The 14,780-nt window shown below is 36.6% G+C and overlaps 1 pseudogene; it reads right to left on the reverse strand.

The window, feature by feature from the left end:
• Positions 1–271: 271 nt before the first annotated feature.
• Positions 272–3,805, reverse strand: LOC120122165 (annotated as a pseudogene).
• Positions 3,806–14,780: the final 10,975 nt, after the last annotated feature.

Consider the following 14,780-nt stretch of genomic DNA (forward strand, 5'->3'; position numbering starts at 1 on the left):
TAAAAAATAAAATCTTAATATATTATATTTTCGAGCTGCTCACGAGCTTTTCGAGTCGAATATCAAGTAGCTCGTTTCGGCTCGTTAAGAACTCGAGTCGAGCCCATTCGATCCGAGTATTTATCGAGCATTGATCGAGTCGATCTCGAGTAGCTCGCGATCTGTCTCGTCTCATTTACATCCCTAAGTCTAATATATACAAATAACATTGATATATATGATCTGAAAAATTAATGGAAGAAAATAGTACAATCGCAAATCAAAATGTAAAGTAAGAAAGAATGCAATCTCGAGTGATGGTCAATTAATTTTTAAACCTGTAACCATCATGTTCTTTAAGCTGTTGATATTAGCAGTGGGATAAATAAATTTATAAGACAAAACTCTGCCGTTCAATGTCATATCGGTTATTCTGTGGGTGGCTTAAAGGGGTCGGGTTATTCTGCCGCTTGCCCAGCCGCAGAGCAGTGCATTCTTGGGGATCGGGTACTCATCCCTCAACGACGTTGAGGTTGTGAACACACGCAAATAGAACTGTTGTCCTAGGTACCGTCTTGCCCAATTCTCGGACCTTAAGTTCCACATTCCTACATTGTTAAGTGCCACATAAACGGCCGTCCATGACTTGGGGTACACACGCATTCACAATTGTAGCAAATATCTCAAAAACCTTGTTCTTCGCTTAAATGAAGAAACATCAAAGATGTAGAGTTTTTACCTGAGTAGTACAACGTGAAACGGCATCGCGGAGGTTATATTCATCCATACTAGCCGGCGTCCATTGCCCTCCGTCCATACTGCGTTTCACAAAAGTTTAGTGATCAATGAATTCAGCACAAATTTGAAGCAAGTGTTTCGAAAATGATGTGTTTAACTTACCCAACAAGGAAGAAATTGTAGCCGTCCAAATGCCAGCTCTGTACAACATCCTTTCGTCATTCTGAAACACGATCTCAATGAAAGCCCTATAGTCTGTGTTCAAAACCGAAGTGTCAAGGTATATCCCTCTGCCGGTGGGTCTATCGGATATGCTTCCGATACAATAAACTCCATCGATTTTGAAATAGTCCGCAAGTTTCAAAGGAGTGTTTGCTGGAACAAAAGAAACACTGTTAACTGTATATCTTCGCTTGTCATTGACTAGGCCGGTAGAATTTGCAAGAATGATGGTTCTGGTCGCCTTGGTCCACTTGCTGTAAGGTTCTTCCTGAAACAAAAACATGTCAATAATGAGATTACAACAAATAGGCCATAGCAACCTCATCATGTTTTGGTTTGGGTCATTAGGAGATGAAAAAACACATACCTAATAGACCGGGCTTGGTTCAAAGACTAATTAATTTCGATGGTGGGTCCACCAGGAATAGGACCAGAGACCGAGCCAGCTGAATTGCTATAGCGTAGAGTTTCTGTAGAGGTAAGAACCGGGGTGGTAAAGCGAGAAGAGACCACAATGTAATAGTCTTTGGCAGGCTGGTCAGCTGTGAATAAAACAGACATCGATTGGCCAACGTGAAGGTCTATTGAGGAGTAGGTAGTTTGCAGTGTGGGTTCCCTCCACTTCTACCAACGTCAACCTGTGGTTTTGGATGCGGAAATTGAGAGAATTTTGCAATCCAACAATTGATATCCTAAGCCTGTATGTTTTTCCTGCAACAAGATGCATAACATTGTTTAGGTTGAAAATACTTGAACGATGACCGAAACAACACAGGAATTTGGGTCGACGGGAATACCTTGTTCGACGTTGAAGGAAGCACTGCCAGGTCCACACCGTTGATAAGGATTCCATCAGGGAAAGGTAGCTTCTTACCACCATCTAGCTCAAGTCCTGTACGGGTACATTTAATTTCTTATTAGCCACATCAAATAAATTATATTTAGACTAACTAATGATATTTTATAAATAGAAAATTAAGGCAAGTCAACTTAAACAAACCATTGCTTTAATGTAGGATCATTACCGTATGGTTGGACTTGTACCAATCTCCAATAAGAACAGTGTAATCCCCAGCAGGATACGAGAAGGGAACTAGAATCCGTGGGCGGCTAAGGATCCTAAACCCTCCAAAACCACCAGCAGCCTTGTGGAATCCGAGAAAGGGGAAGTAATAGAAACTGCCTATTTGATCCTTTACTTGAAGTATGTACGTAAAATTCTTTCCCGGAGGAATAGGGCAAGTTGTTCCGTACACACCATCTTCATAAGAATTCCTCCTATTTTGGGCTCCATTCCTGCATTTACCATTTCGGTATAAATTACGACTTTACTTACAACATAATATGGTAGTTCTGGTACATATCTCTATCCAAAAAATTCCAAACCCACCCCCAAATCTTGCAATGTTTGTTAGGGGTGGGAGACAGCTATTGAGAAAGTGGACCACGTGGATGATTAGTGGGTATTAAATTAGGGTATTTGTCTCTCCAGATCAAGGGATATGTCGTTTTCTAATTACAACAAAGGAAAAAACATGCTTGCTTATATACTGATTCTAAACAATGAAAAATATAAGTTATCTCCACTAATAACCACGATAAACATTGAAAATTAAAGTGCTCAAACAGTCTTGTGGTTAATCATATTTTCACAGAAAATAGTGAAGAAATGCAATGAATCTGGTTAATTAAATGCAGATCATTAGCCATGTCACCAAGCACACAGATGTTTTCTCTAGCGTTACGTTAAGAAAGCTGAAAACAAGGCAATAATGGCACGAAAGAAAACCGAAAACAAAGCAATATTCCCCCCTATATATCAGGGGATAAGTCGACAATTATGGGTTAGATTCGTGCTTTTAAAAGAAAGGGCGCGTAAAAAAGTTGGTCGCAATATCTTCGTGGCGAAGAGCGAGAACATAGGGACAGGGTGATTGGGATCTTACCAGGATATGAGGAAATGCTCGTCTAAGCTGTTAAACGTTGATGATGAGATTGTCATTGGTAACAGAGTGGATATCAGGGCCTGGGAATTGCCCATTGATAAGAATACCCTGGAAAAAGGGAAACCAAACAAATGAGTAAGCATCGTTTATCATGTATAGATCCACAAATAACATCAATCACAATGAACCATTTATTATTGAACAACAGGTTCACCGTTTGACGAACGCCGAGAGGGAAAATGTCACCGTATGTGACGTTCCAGGTAAAGAATCTGTAGGGATCTTCAGCCCGGGCAATGGCGAATAGAGAAACCGTGACAAAAATCAGTGCCACAGACAAATGAAGCCGCAGTTTGCAAGTAAAGGAAACGAGAGACTTCTCTTTACTCGGTTTCAGTGAGTACGTTTACTGTATAGTGATCGTGAAAGACGGGGGGAACCAATGAATGAGGAATGACGAGGGGACGGATGGCACTGTATTTAAGTGTAAAAAGAAAAGCCCTAGAGAAGGAAAGAAAAACGAAATGTTGGTGATGGGTGTTAAACTATATTTGGTTAGGTAGTTAGATTCAAGTGGTTAAGTGGTTGGTTGGTTAATCCGTTGCAATAGTTCTGTGGTAGTTAGGCTACCTCTCGTTTGAGTCTTTAAATACCTACCTTTGCTATGTAATTGTAAGCTATGTAATTGTAAGCTACTGTGATATATAAATTTACACATTTCTTCTGCATTTTTCTTCAATAGTTAACACGGTATCATTCACAAAAATCTGATAACCGAGTTCATTCTCGAGGGAAACCTATTTCATTTAAAGCATTTCGCCATCAGGTCTTGAAATGGTTTCGTTGTGCGTTCGTTGTGTTTTCTTTCTTCTTCCTTGCTTCTTGGGTTCTGGTTTCTTTGATCTTTCTAGTTTGGTCATGGTTCAATCCGCGTCGATGTCAGATATAGCTGAGGATGAGCAATTTACAGATGCTAGCTCGCACACTTTTGCTAACAAAAGGATCAATGTGTGTTTGACAGATTCGAACTATCTTTTATGGAAGCAACAAGTAATACTCACGATTCGAGGGCTTGGACTTGAAGACTTTCTTGATGAATCCATGGTGGTTCCGGTGAAGTTGGTTCTTAATGATGTTGGTGAGCATACTATCAACCCAGCTTATTTGCGTTATGTCAAGCAAGATAGCTCTTTGGCTTCTTGGCTTCTTTCAACTGTGAGTCCCAACATTCTACCCCAGTTGGTTGGTGTCGAATCCACAATAGCAATCTAGGGTGTTATTACCAGGTTGTACTCCAACCTTTCTACTACAAAGATTATGACCCTGCATTGTCGTCTTAGGTCAATGAAGAAAGGCTCCCAATCCATGAGAGATTACACCATGGCTATTAAAGAAATATGTGATCTTTTAGCCACATGTGGTAGTCCTATTTCAGATATTGACCATATAGCTACGATTCCTAATGGTCTACTTATTGAATATGAGCCAACTGTTGCTACTATCACTGTGAGCAGAGAACCTTTTTCCTTGGATAACGTGGTACCAGTTCTTATTGATGCTGAATCACGTCTTGATGACTCATCTCGTTTTCTAATAGGGGTAAACTTCACACGTTATGGCACCAATCAGATTTCAGATGATCATCATTGCAAGCATCGTAGGGGTTCTAAACCTAACAATAATACTATAAACAAACACAAGGGAAGGCCCAAGCAACAGTGCCAACTCTTTGGGAAGATATGTCACCATGTTGACAGGTGCTGGCATAGGTTTGATCATAATTTTAAGGGAGTAGCTGCTCAACAAAATTCTTCAACTTCTGAAGTGCAAGCCAATTTATGTTCATGTTTTCCTCATGCATCTGACTGTCATTACACTCATTTTGTAAGAACAAATGCAGGAGATTGAGGCTCATCTGACATGAAGCCAGGTGGCAATGTTCAAGTCAATGCTTTAATGATTGATGATCCTTTGGGCTATGCTAAATGGTTCCCTGATTTAGGAGCCATGCATCATGTGACTGATACTTCTTCTACTATCACAAGAAAACAAGCATACACTGGCAGTGGTAAGGTTTATTTAGGGATGGTTCCACTGTTTCAATTACTCATATTCGTCGATATGTTTTTCAAACTTCTTCTAGAGACCTTTTGCTTGATCAGACGCTATATATTCAAAAAAAATAAGAATCTTTTGTCATTTTCAAAGTTTACACAAGATAATTCGGTTTACTTTGAGTTTCATGCAAACGTTTGTTATGTTAATGATGAAAACACATGAGTCATGCTGATGGAAGGAAGGCTTGATGGAGGATTGTATAGCTTTGACTGCCAAGTTCTGCAAGAAACAACAGCAGTTCATAACATTGTCATTAAAGATACCAATGAGTATTGATTGTGGCATAAAAGGCTAGGACACCATACAACTGAGGTGGTGATGACAACACTTAATAAATGTCTAAATATAGATAAAACTGAAGTGTGTGCAGCTTGTCAGATGGGAAAAAGTCGAGTTCTACCATTTTATGTATCACAAACAGTGTATAAGCGACCATTTGAGTTGTTGAAATTGATGTATGGGGTCCTGACTAGGGGTGTAAACGAGCCGAGTCGAGCTCGAGTATTGCTGAGCTCGACTCGAATTCAAAAACTTTAAACGTAGGCTCGACTCGACTAAAAAACTCATGAGCTAAAAATTATGAAGCTCAGCTCGAACTCGAAATATATTATTGAAACTCGACTCGAACTCAAAAAAAAAATTCAGGAGCTCAATTGAAGCTCGAGACTCGAGCTCGATTGAAGCTCGATTTTGAGCTCGATTCAAGCTAGAACTCAAACTAGAATTTGAACCTACAAAAATCTTATATTACATTTAAAATATATAAATAATTTTCCCTTTAATCAACCATCACTAATACATTATAATATGAATGTATGAACTATAAAAAATCTAAAAAATAAAAATACAATTACAAGAAATTTAGGATAATTAATATAAGATTTGAAGTTTTTTTATAATAATGATTAGTATTATTATTACTCATATTTATTATATTAACATATGGTGGAAATCCACCAGGAGGAAGCCCGAGACAGTGCGCCACCCACGTGAACCCACTGAGGAAGACCCATGCTGGTCGACCATCCACCGAAACCAATGTTGTCGTCGCCCATGCTGGTCATGCTCGAATCCATGCCCTGCAGACACACAAAACAAGGGACAGAGCACCAAAACCAATACTAGGAATGACAATTAACAGCTTATGTAACAGTTGATAAGAATTAAATTATATTTATGGGACAGGTAAAATAATATGTTTCTGGGAAGAAGTGAAATTTTTGAAATATACAACGAATGAACCACGAGATAGAATACAAAATATAAAACAATTTCAACCTTAGATTGTCTTCAAATATATAATTAATCAACAATTTATATAACCTTACTTGTGACATTCATATATGTCCTAATCACTAACGTGAACATCTAATGTATTGGTTCACCTTAATAGAGTTATGAAATTGAACAACTATATATTTCTTGACAAAACCATATTCAATTATCAACGGAGTTTTCTGCAACCTAAATCAACATAACTAAAGAAACCACTATAATAAGACAGTGTGGTATTTGTCCACTCACCTGAAATCAATCAAAGGTCGAATCATATTTCATGTAGAAGTTCATAAAAACTTATGATCGAAATGCAGTATCTGAAAAAGGAAGTTCATAAAAGTTACAAACTGTAGATTCATCTTGAAAGAGCATTTTAGAACAACTACCTCTACATCCAAAAGCACACGGTCAAGTGCAACAGCCATGTTCGACAACACAACTTCAGCAACAGCGGGATCTCCACTTTGGAAAACCTAAATGTTGCCACATGCGAAAGATTTTCTCTTTTAAGTTTTCAGATATACAGGTAAAAGATACGCAAGAATGAAAAAAAAGTTCACCAAGATTTTCGAAGGGCATAGATCGTATACTGCAGCAGGTGTAATGTAGAATTAGAAGCAGGTGCAATTGTACAGGGAGCTGATGAAGCCGACTGTCGAGGAAGAAAAGAAAGAAGTTTTTTATATACATAAACTGGAGTATAATGCTCAACTTAATAAGAAGAAATTATCAAAATGAATATGAAAACCTGAGCAGAAGAAACATCGGTTGAACCCAAAGACTTGCTCTGGAAGAAAAAAAACAATGAATTGAAAATGTATTAGTACTAAAAACTGCAAGCACTTAGAAAGGGGCCACATGAACCAGAATTTGCTAAATATTTTCAGAGATATCAAACTACTCTACTACATAGAAGAAGCTAACAAATTTTTTTCGTTCAAAAACATGCATTAAACTATTAGTTCAAAATTTTACAGAATAAAGCCTAAAACTTTCAATGAAAACCATATATATATCCATATTAAACAATGAAGACAGTTCGTCAAAAGCAATTGCAAGGCGAAGTCAGTTCAATAACCCAAATTAACCATCCATAAGAACAACAAATTTATTAAACTACGAAAGAAATTGCACTAATTAAAACAACTTTTCATGGGAGATAAATCAAATACTCTGGTAATTATCACAACAAAAAGAAATATGAGCAAAACATAAAAGTAAGAAATACATTAATTGAAGATTTTTTTCCTTTTGTATATACCTTGCTAAGCATGACAACCAGAAATCCATCTTCGGAGACTTTATTATCAGCTAAAGTAGTTTCATCCTTCAAAACCTTACCATTATGAATCAAAACTAGTAGGGAAATAAAGTGGTTTATTTGGGTAGTTCGAAACCTAAAGGGTAGAAGTTTTCGATCTGGTTTACCCTATTGTATTAGGGTCTTTGCCGGAGAAGAAGAGGACCATCATGTTGAGAGTGGCACCGTGTGTGTGTGAGAGGGAGAGATGGGATTGAGAGAGCTACCGAGAGAGGCTGTTGGAGAATAAAGGGGTTGTGCGGCTGTGTTTGGTATTTTGTGTGCGTGAGTTTAGTTTAGGTTTAGTTAAATTTAGGTTTCATATTAATCTTTTGGTAAATTAAGTTATAGTTCCCCAAACTTGAGCACCCTTTTGTAAATCCCTAATTTAATTCTTGATTTGTATGTTGAATTTTATATTTATTTAAATTTAGTCATTAGTTTAATATGTATACGCATGTTTAATAAATTTATAGTTTGGTATGTTATATTTTAATTTTTGCAATTCAATCACATTTGTTTAAATTTTCTTATTTGTTTTAAATGTTCAGGTGTCATTTATGTTATTTTTCATATTATTTTAGCTTAAACCGAATAGGATCAATTGCATATAAGACCCTATAGTTTATGCGCATTTTGTATTTAAGTCATTGGTTTAATTCCAATTTTGTAAGTTTAATTTTACATTTACTTGAATTTAATCATCATTCTAAAGTTAGTATATTTAGCTTAAATTAGTCCTCGCATTTAGGTTTCTCTTAATTTAGTCCATATTTAGGTTTATTTTCTTTAATTTGTTGTATATTTATTTTGTATGTTGATATGTTTATGTATAAGTATGCGAATGATTTATTTAGGAGTCACATAACCTTATTTTGCATAATTTGTATGTTGCCTTCATGTACATAACTTAATCCCTATCACATAATTAGATTTAGGGTTTATAGTATATAGTTTATAGTTTATGGTTTAAGGTTTAGTATTTAGGGTTTAGAGTTTAGGGTTTATTACAAAGACATTAATTAATCGATTTGGTATGGATTTATGAGGTAAGTATAATTTAGTATTTGGTGTTTAGGTATTATAGTTTAGAATTTAGAGTTTAGGGTTTAATGTTTAGGGTTTATGATTTATGATTTAGGGTTTAGGAGTTAAGGTTCATTATAAAGACATTAATTAAATTTTGAGAGTAGTTGTATTATAGAAATTTTAATATATTTTTAAAATATTATAATTATCAATAGTGTATTTTTAATAATGTAATTTTAAAAAATGTAAAATTATAATATAACATTTTTTTGAGCTGCTCACGAACTTTTTGAGTCGAATATCGAGTAGCTCGTTTCGGCTCGTTAAGAACTCGAGTCCGAGCTCGAGTCGAGTCCATTCAATCCGAGTATTTATCGAGCCTTGATCGAGTCGATCTTGAGTAGCTCGCGATCTGTCTCGTCTTATTTACAGCCCTAGTCCTGACCCTACTGTTTATAATAGTTTCATATATTTTGTGAGTTTTGTGGATTTCTACTCAAGAAATAGCTAGGTATATCTTTTAATGAATAAAAGTGAAGTTGTTGTTTTCTTTGAAATGTTTGCTGCTCTGGTTTCAAATCAATTTAATTCAACCATTTTAGCATTACAAAAAGATAATGGATGAGAGTTTCGATTCCTGGATGTTATCTCACATCGACTTGGTGTTAAACTCAGGAGATCATGTCCTCATACCTCACAACAAAATGGGGTAGTGGAAAGAAAACACATGCATATAGTTGAAACTGCTATGGCTCAAGCATCAATGCCCTTAATGTACTACTCTCATACAATTCTCAGTGCAATCTATCTTATTAACAGGATGCCCTCGAAGATTCTCGGTAATATTTCTCCTTATCAAAAGCAGTATGGTAAGCCTCATGACTATAGTTTTTTTTCAAAATATTTGGTTGTCAGTGTTTTCCTCATCTCAGAGTGTTTAATACACATAAGATGGACTTTCTCTCCAAGGCATGTGTTTTCCTGGGCTATTCTCTAATGCATCATGGTTATCAGTGCATGGATGCGAATGGAAGGATCTATGTATCACAAAGTGTGGTGTTTAATAAAAATGTTTTTCCTTTTGCTCACAAAGCATTACCCTGCAGTAAAGATGTTAATGAGATGTTTCGATCGAGAGCCTTACCAGTTATTTCTAATCAACAAGAGCATGACAGGCCTGTTCAAAGATCAAGTTCTAATGATGATCAGAGTCTAGAAACAATTAATGCTTATCAACCTGCAACTACAAGAAATGATCCAGATGTGCAGCCTTTAGAACAAACATATAACGTTTCTGGTGGTGTTTCTCTTTCTGTTGATCCTGAACAAGATGTACCTGGTGAGCAAGATCAGAATCAAGAAAGTGTTCAGGATACAAGAACGAGTAATACTCATGTTACGATCACTCGAAATAAGCATGAGATTTTTAAGCCAAAAGCTTTTACCGTTCAATGCAAATATGTGCCTGGAGACATTCAAGCTGGTCTCAAAGATGATGACTGGAGGGTGAGTGTTATGGCTGAATACAATGCCCTTCTCAGTAATAGCACATGGGATATTATGGAATTGTCAGCTGGGAGAAAAGCCATTGGTTGCAAATTAATGGCATTTTAAGGTGAAGAAAAATGTTGATGAATATGTAGAAAGATTGAAAGCTAGACTAGTTGCCAAGGGGTATTCTCATATACTTGGGTATGATTTTATGGATACTTTTAGTCATGTGGTTTGGTTCTTTACAGTGAATATTTTGATTTCATTGGTTGTTTCATGCCAATGGCAGATAAGCCAGGTGGATGTGAACAATGCCTTCCTAAAAGGTGACTTAAGTGAGTATGTCTACATGCAATAGATTCCTGGTTTTGAAGAGCGATCCACTTATGGATATGTCTTGGTGTGCAAGTTAAAAAGGGTGTTGTATGGGTTAAGATAAGCTCTAAGAAATTGGTTTATTAAGTTACGAGAATATTTGCTTAGCTTAGGGTTTAAGTCTTCAAGGGCAGACTCTTCGTTGTTTATTTGCCAAGGTGGAAGTGAAGTGGTATATATGGTCATATATGTAGATGACATTCTCATCACAGGGAGCTATCAGTTGGAGATTGACCAAGTAATTCATGAATTGCATGAAAAATTATCCTTAAAAGATCTCGGACAACTTAAGTTATTTCTTGGCATAGAGGTGCATAGATCAAACAGTGGTTTGTTTCTCTGTCAAAAGAAATTTATCACTGAGTTGCTGCAAAAAAAATAAAATGCTTGATGTGAACCTTGCTTCTACTCCCATGGAAACAATAACCAAGCTTAGCAAGAGTGATGGGGAAGTGTTAATCAATCCACAACAATATCTAAGTGTAGTCAGAGCACTTAAATATATTTGTCATACTAGACCAGACATCTCGTTTGCAGTTAACAAAGCTGCACAATTTTTGCAAGAGTCCACCGAGGTACATTGGCTTACTGTCAAGCGAATTTTACGTTTTTACGAGGAACGTTAGAGGCTGGACTTTGGTTTTCAGCTCAAGTTTAGAGACTGATGGTGCTTAATGCTTTTTCAGATTCTGATTGGGGTGGAGATGCTGATGACAGTATATCAATATTTGGGTATTGTGTTTACAATAGGAGTCATCTGCTGGCATGGAGTTCGAAAAACAACGAGCATTATCTAGATCCACTTCAAAAGCTGAGCATAGGAGTCTTGCTGATGCTACATCTGAGGTTGTATGGGTAAAGGTTGTTCTACACGAAAATGAAAATTGCATTGCCTGAAGAGCTTAAGGTTTGGTTTGATAACACCAGTGCGGTTGCTATGGTTGTAAACCCTATTTTGCATGCAAAGAGCAAGCATATCGAGTTAGGCTTACACTTTGTGCGAGAAAAGGTTGCAGCACATGAAGTCCAAGTCAATTATGTTCCAACTAACATCCAAGTTGCAGATATTTTAACAAAACCTCTTCCTTTGGCGAAGTTCGAATTGTTCAGAAGCAAGTTATGTGTTTTTGAACTTAATGAAGTTTGTAAGAAGCAGGGTGAATGTTAAACTATATTTGGTTAGGTAGTTAGATTCAAGTGGTTAAGTGGTTAGTTGGTTAATATGTTGCAACAGTTCTGTGGTAGTTAGGCTACATCTCGTTTGAGTCTTTAAATAGCTATGTAATTGTAAGCTACTGTGATATACAAATTTACACATTTCTTCTGCATTTTTCTTCAATAGTTAATAATGGAGTCTTTAACAGATTATTTTGAACTTGTGATTGTCTGACCCATGGTGAAGGGTTCGTTGTGTATGTTTCTAAAACAACTGGGATGAGGAAGAATATATTTTTTCCACTACTATCGGTGGCCTATAGAGGGACTTTTTTATGTTCTTTTCTGAAATAACAATTGCATATGAACTATTAAACAGGCAAGGGCACGCCTCTTAAGATTATCACGTTACTTTTCCAGTTTGTTCGATTAGGCCAATCCAATTTTATTGATTTTTTCAATTTAAACAATGGTTAAATAATCGTGTACCTGTGAGCTTCCCACAAGCATGTGAAATGAAGTAAAGGATGATGTCAAACTTAAGTATTAAATAATGCAGACTTTAAATCTGTAAGTAGAAAAATTCATTTTGGTTATACCTCTACGAGCATGTGGTGATGCATATTAGTGTTCTTTGTGCCCTAAGAACATTTTGAAAATAGGAAAATGTGAAGGTAAGTTTTATATATATATGAAGAAAACAAAAATTTCAAATTAATCGCACATGGCTTGCAGTTGCAGCAATCTTTGACCCAACAAATTATTGAGTAAAAACTGATGACATTTGTGTTATTGGTGAATCATGATCTTCATTTTGATTAATTCACGAATCCAATGATCAGCCGAAGACTTTTAAAGGATAAGTGAAAAATGATTCTCATATAATTTTTCACATTCTTCCCTTTAACTTCAAGCAACTTTGGAGAAATAGTGGCTTGCTTTGGGGATTTGGAGGTGACATTGTCAAGCTTTCTTAGGTTAAGGTAGTACATGTACAAGAAGAATCGATTTCGCTAGGTAGGGACTTCAATCAGAACATAGCCAAGAGAAGAAAAAATAGAATGGACCTTAATAATAATAATAGAAGCATGGGGTAATAGAAAAAGCAAAATAATAGTGCCACTACTTGCAATGGCATTGGCAAAACGTGCCAAAATGAATGGTGGTGAATTCCAAGGAAGATGTCCCATCCCCACATCCCAAATGTCGATCTTAGTAGCCATGCCTTATGGTCCATGTGCCATATGTTCATTGCAATTTACATGATTCCCTCGAATTGCAAGACCTTGGTTGGGTGAATATTGAATGATAACATCACCTAAAACACGACGAATCCGACAATATTCAATTAAACATCAAACAAACCTTGACGCGCTATAATTACAAAATAAATAATAACGAATTTAATTATATATTTGCAAAGATTTGATTAGGAAAGTCTACAGATTAGTAGGACGAATCAAGCCGGCATTAGTGGGCATGTTATGAGGTGGATGTTGTAGAATTCGGTTAATTTCCACCAATAACAGATTCACCTTCGAAACTATTATCTAGGTGACTAGTGTGAAAATGATTGTACTAAAAATCAACCCAAGGTATATTCCCAGGAAAGAGGAGGGGTTACAATGGTCCCTCTTAAAACCCACTTTCCTTAGACAGAACTACCAAGACAAGTAATTTTAATAGGACAATACTTAACAACAACTATACCCGACAATAGCTATTAAATAGACATAAAAGAGAACACCAAAACATTTCACTAATAGAGGAAATATTACAAAGAGAGAAAGAATACAAATAGTCTTTAATATAGAAAATGGCTTATATTTGTGGGATGATAAACTAAGGAGGATGATGGCTTTATTTATAACAAAAGAATTTCCCCTCCTCCTTATACACAACCAATGTGGGACTTTGCCAAAAACCAACAAATCTCCACCTTGGCAAATTCCACACACATCTCTAAAAAAACAATCTTTTAATTTGTAACAATATTGACCAAGTCTAAACAATGTTTAAACTTGACCGCAGTTACCACTTTTGTCAACATATCAGCAGGATTCTCAGTGGTCTGAATCTTCTGGATTATGACTCCACCTTCTTCTAGAATCTCTCGTACAAAGTGATATCGAACATCGATGTGCTTCGTCCTTGCATGGTAAACCTGGTTCTTTGCTAAATGAATAGCACTCTGACTGTCACAGTGCACTTTGATGTGCTTTTGTTCCATTCCCAATTCACCAAGCAACCCTTGAAGCCAAATTACCTCATTCGCAGCCTCTGTAACTGCCATATACTCTGTCTCTGTAGTAGACAAAGCCACTGTTGACTGTAAGGTGGACTTCCAACTGACTGGTGCCTTTGCAAATGTAAACACATAACCAGTAGTTGATCGACGCTTGTCCAAATCACCTGCATAGTCTGAATCACAATACCCAACTACACATTGACCGTCTTATTTGTCCTGTTGAAAGACCAAACCAACATCTACGGTGTTCAGAATATACCGCAGCATCCATTTCACAGCTTGCCAATGCTCCTTTCTAGGATCATGCATATACCTGCTCACAACCCCAACTGCCTGTGAAATATCGGGTCTCATACACACCATTGCATACATCAAGCTACCAACAACACTTGTATACGGAACCTTTGACATGTATTCCCATTTTGCATCATCCTTAGGTGACATTGATGCACCGAGCTTGAAATGAGGAGCAAGAGGTGTACTAACTGGTTTTGACATCTCATTTATGCCAAAATGTTTTAGTACCTTCCTCAGATATTCTTTCTGAGACAAACAAAGCTTCCCCAATTTCTTATCCCTTGATATCTCCATGCCTAGAATCTTCTTCGCTTCACCAAGATCCTTCATCTCAAACTCTCTGTTCAATTGAGTCTTTAGTTTCACAATTTCTGTCTGACTCCTGGAAGCTATCAACATATCATCAACATAAAGAATAAGATATATATAGGATCCGTCTTCTAGCTCACGTAAATACACACAATGATCATATTTGCTTCTTGTGTACTTCTGCCCTATTGTCAAATCGCTTGTACCACTACCTTGGAGATTGCTTCAATCCGTACAACGATTTTTCTAATTTGCACACCATCTCTTCTTTTTCAGCAAATTTGAATCCATCTGG

Source organism: Hibiscus syriacus, unplaced genomic scaffold (assembly GCF_006381635.1).
Source record: "Hibiscus syriacus cultivar Baekdansim isolate YM2019G1 unplaced genomic scaffold, ASM638163v2 tig00000132_pilon, whole genome shotgun sequence".
Taxonomy (NCBI): Eukaryota; Viridiplantae; Streptophyta; class Magnoliopsida; order Malvales; family Malvaceae; genus Hibiscus; species Hibiscus syriacus.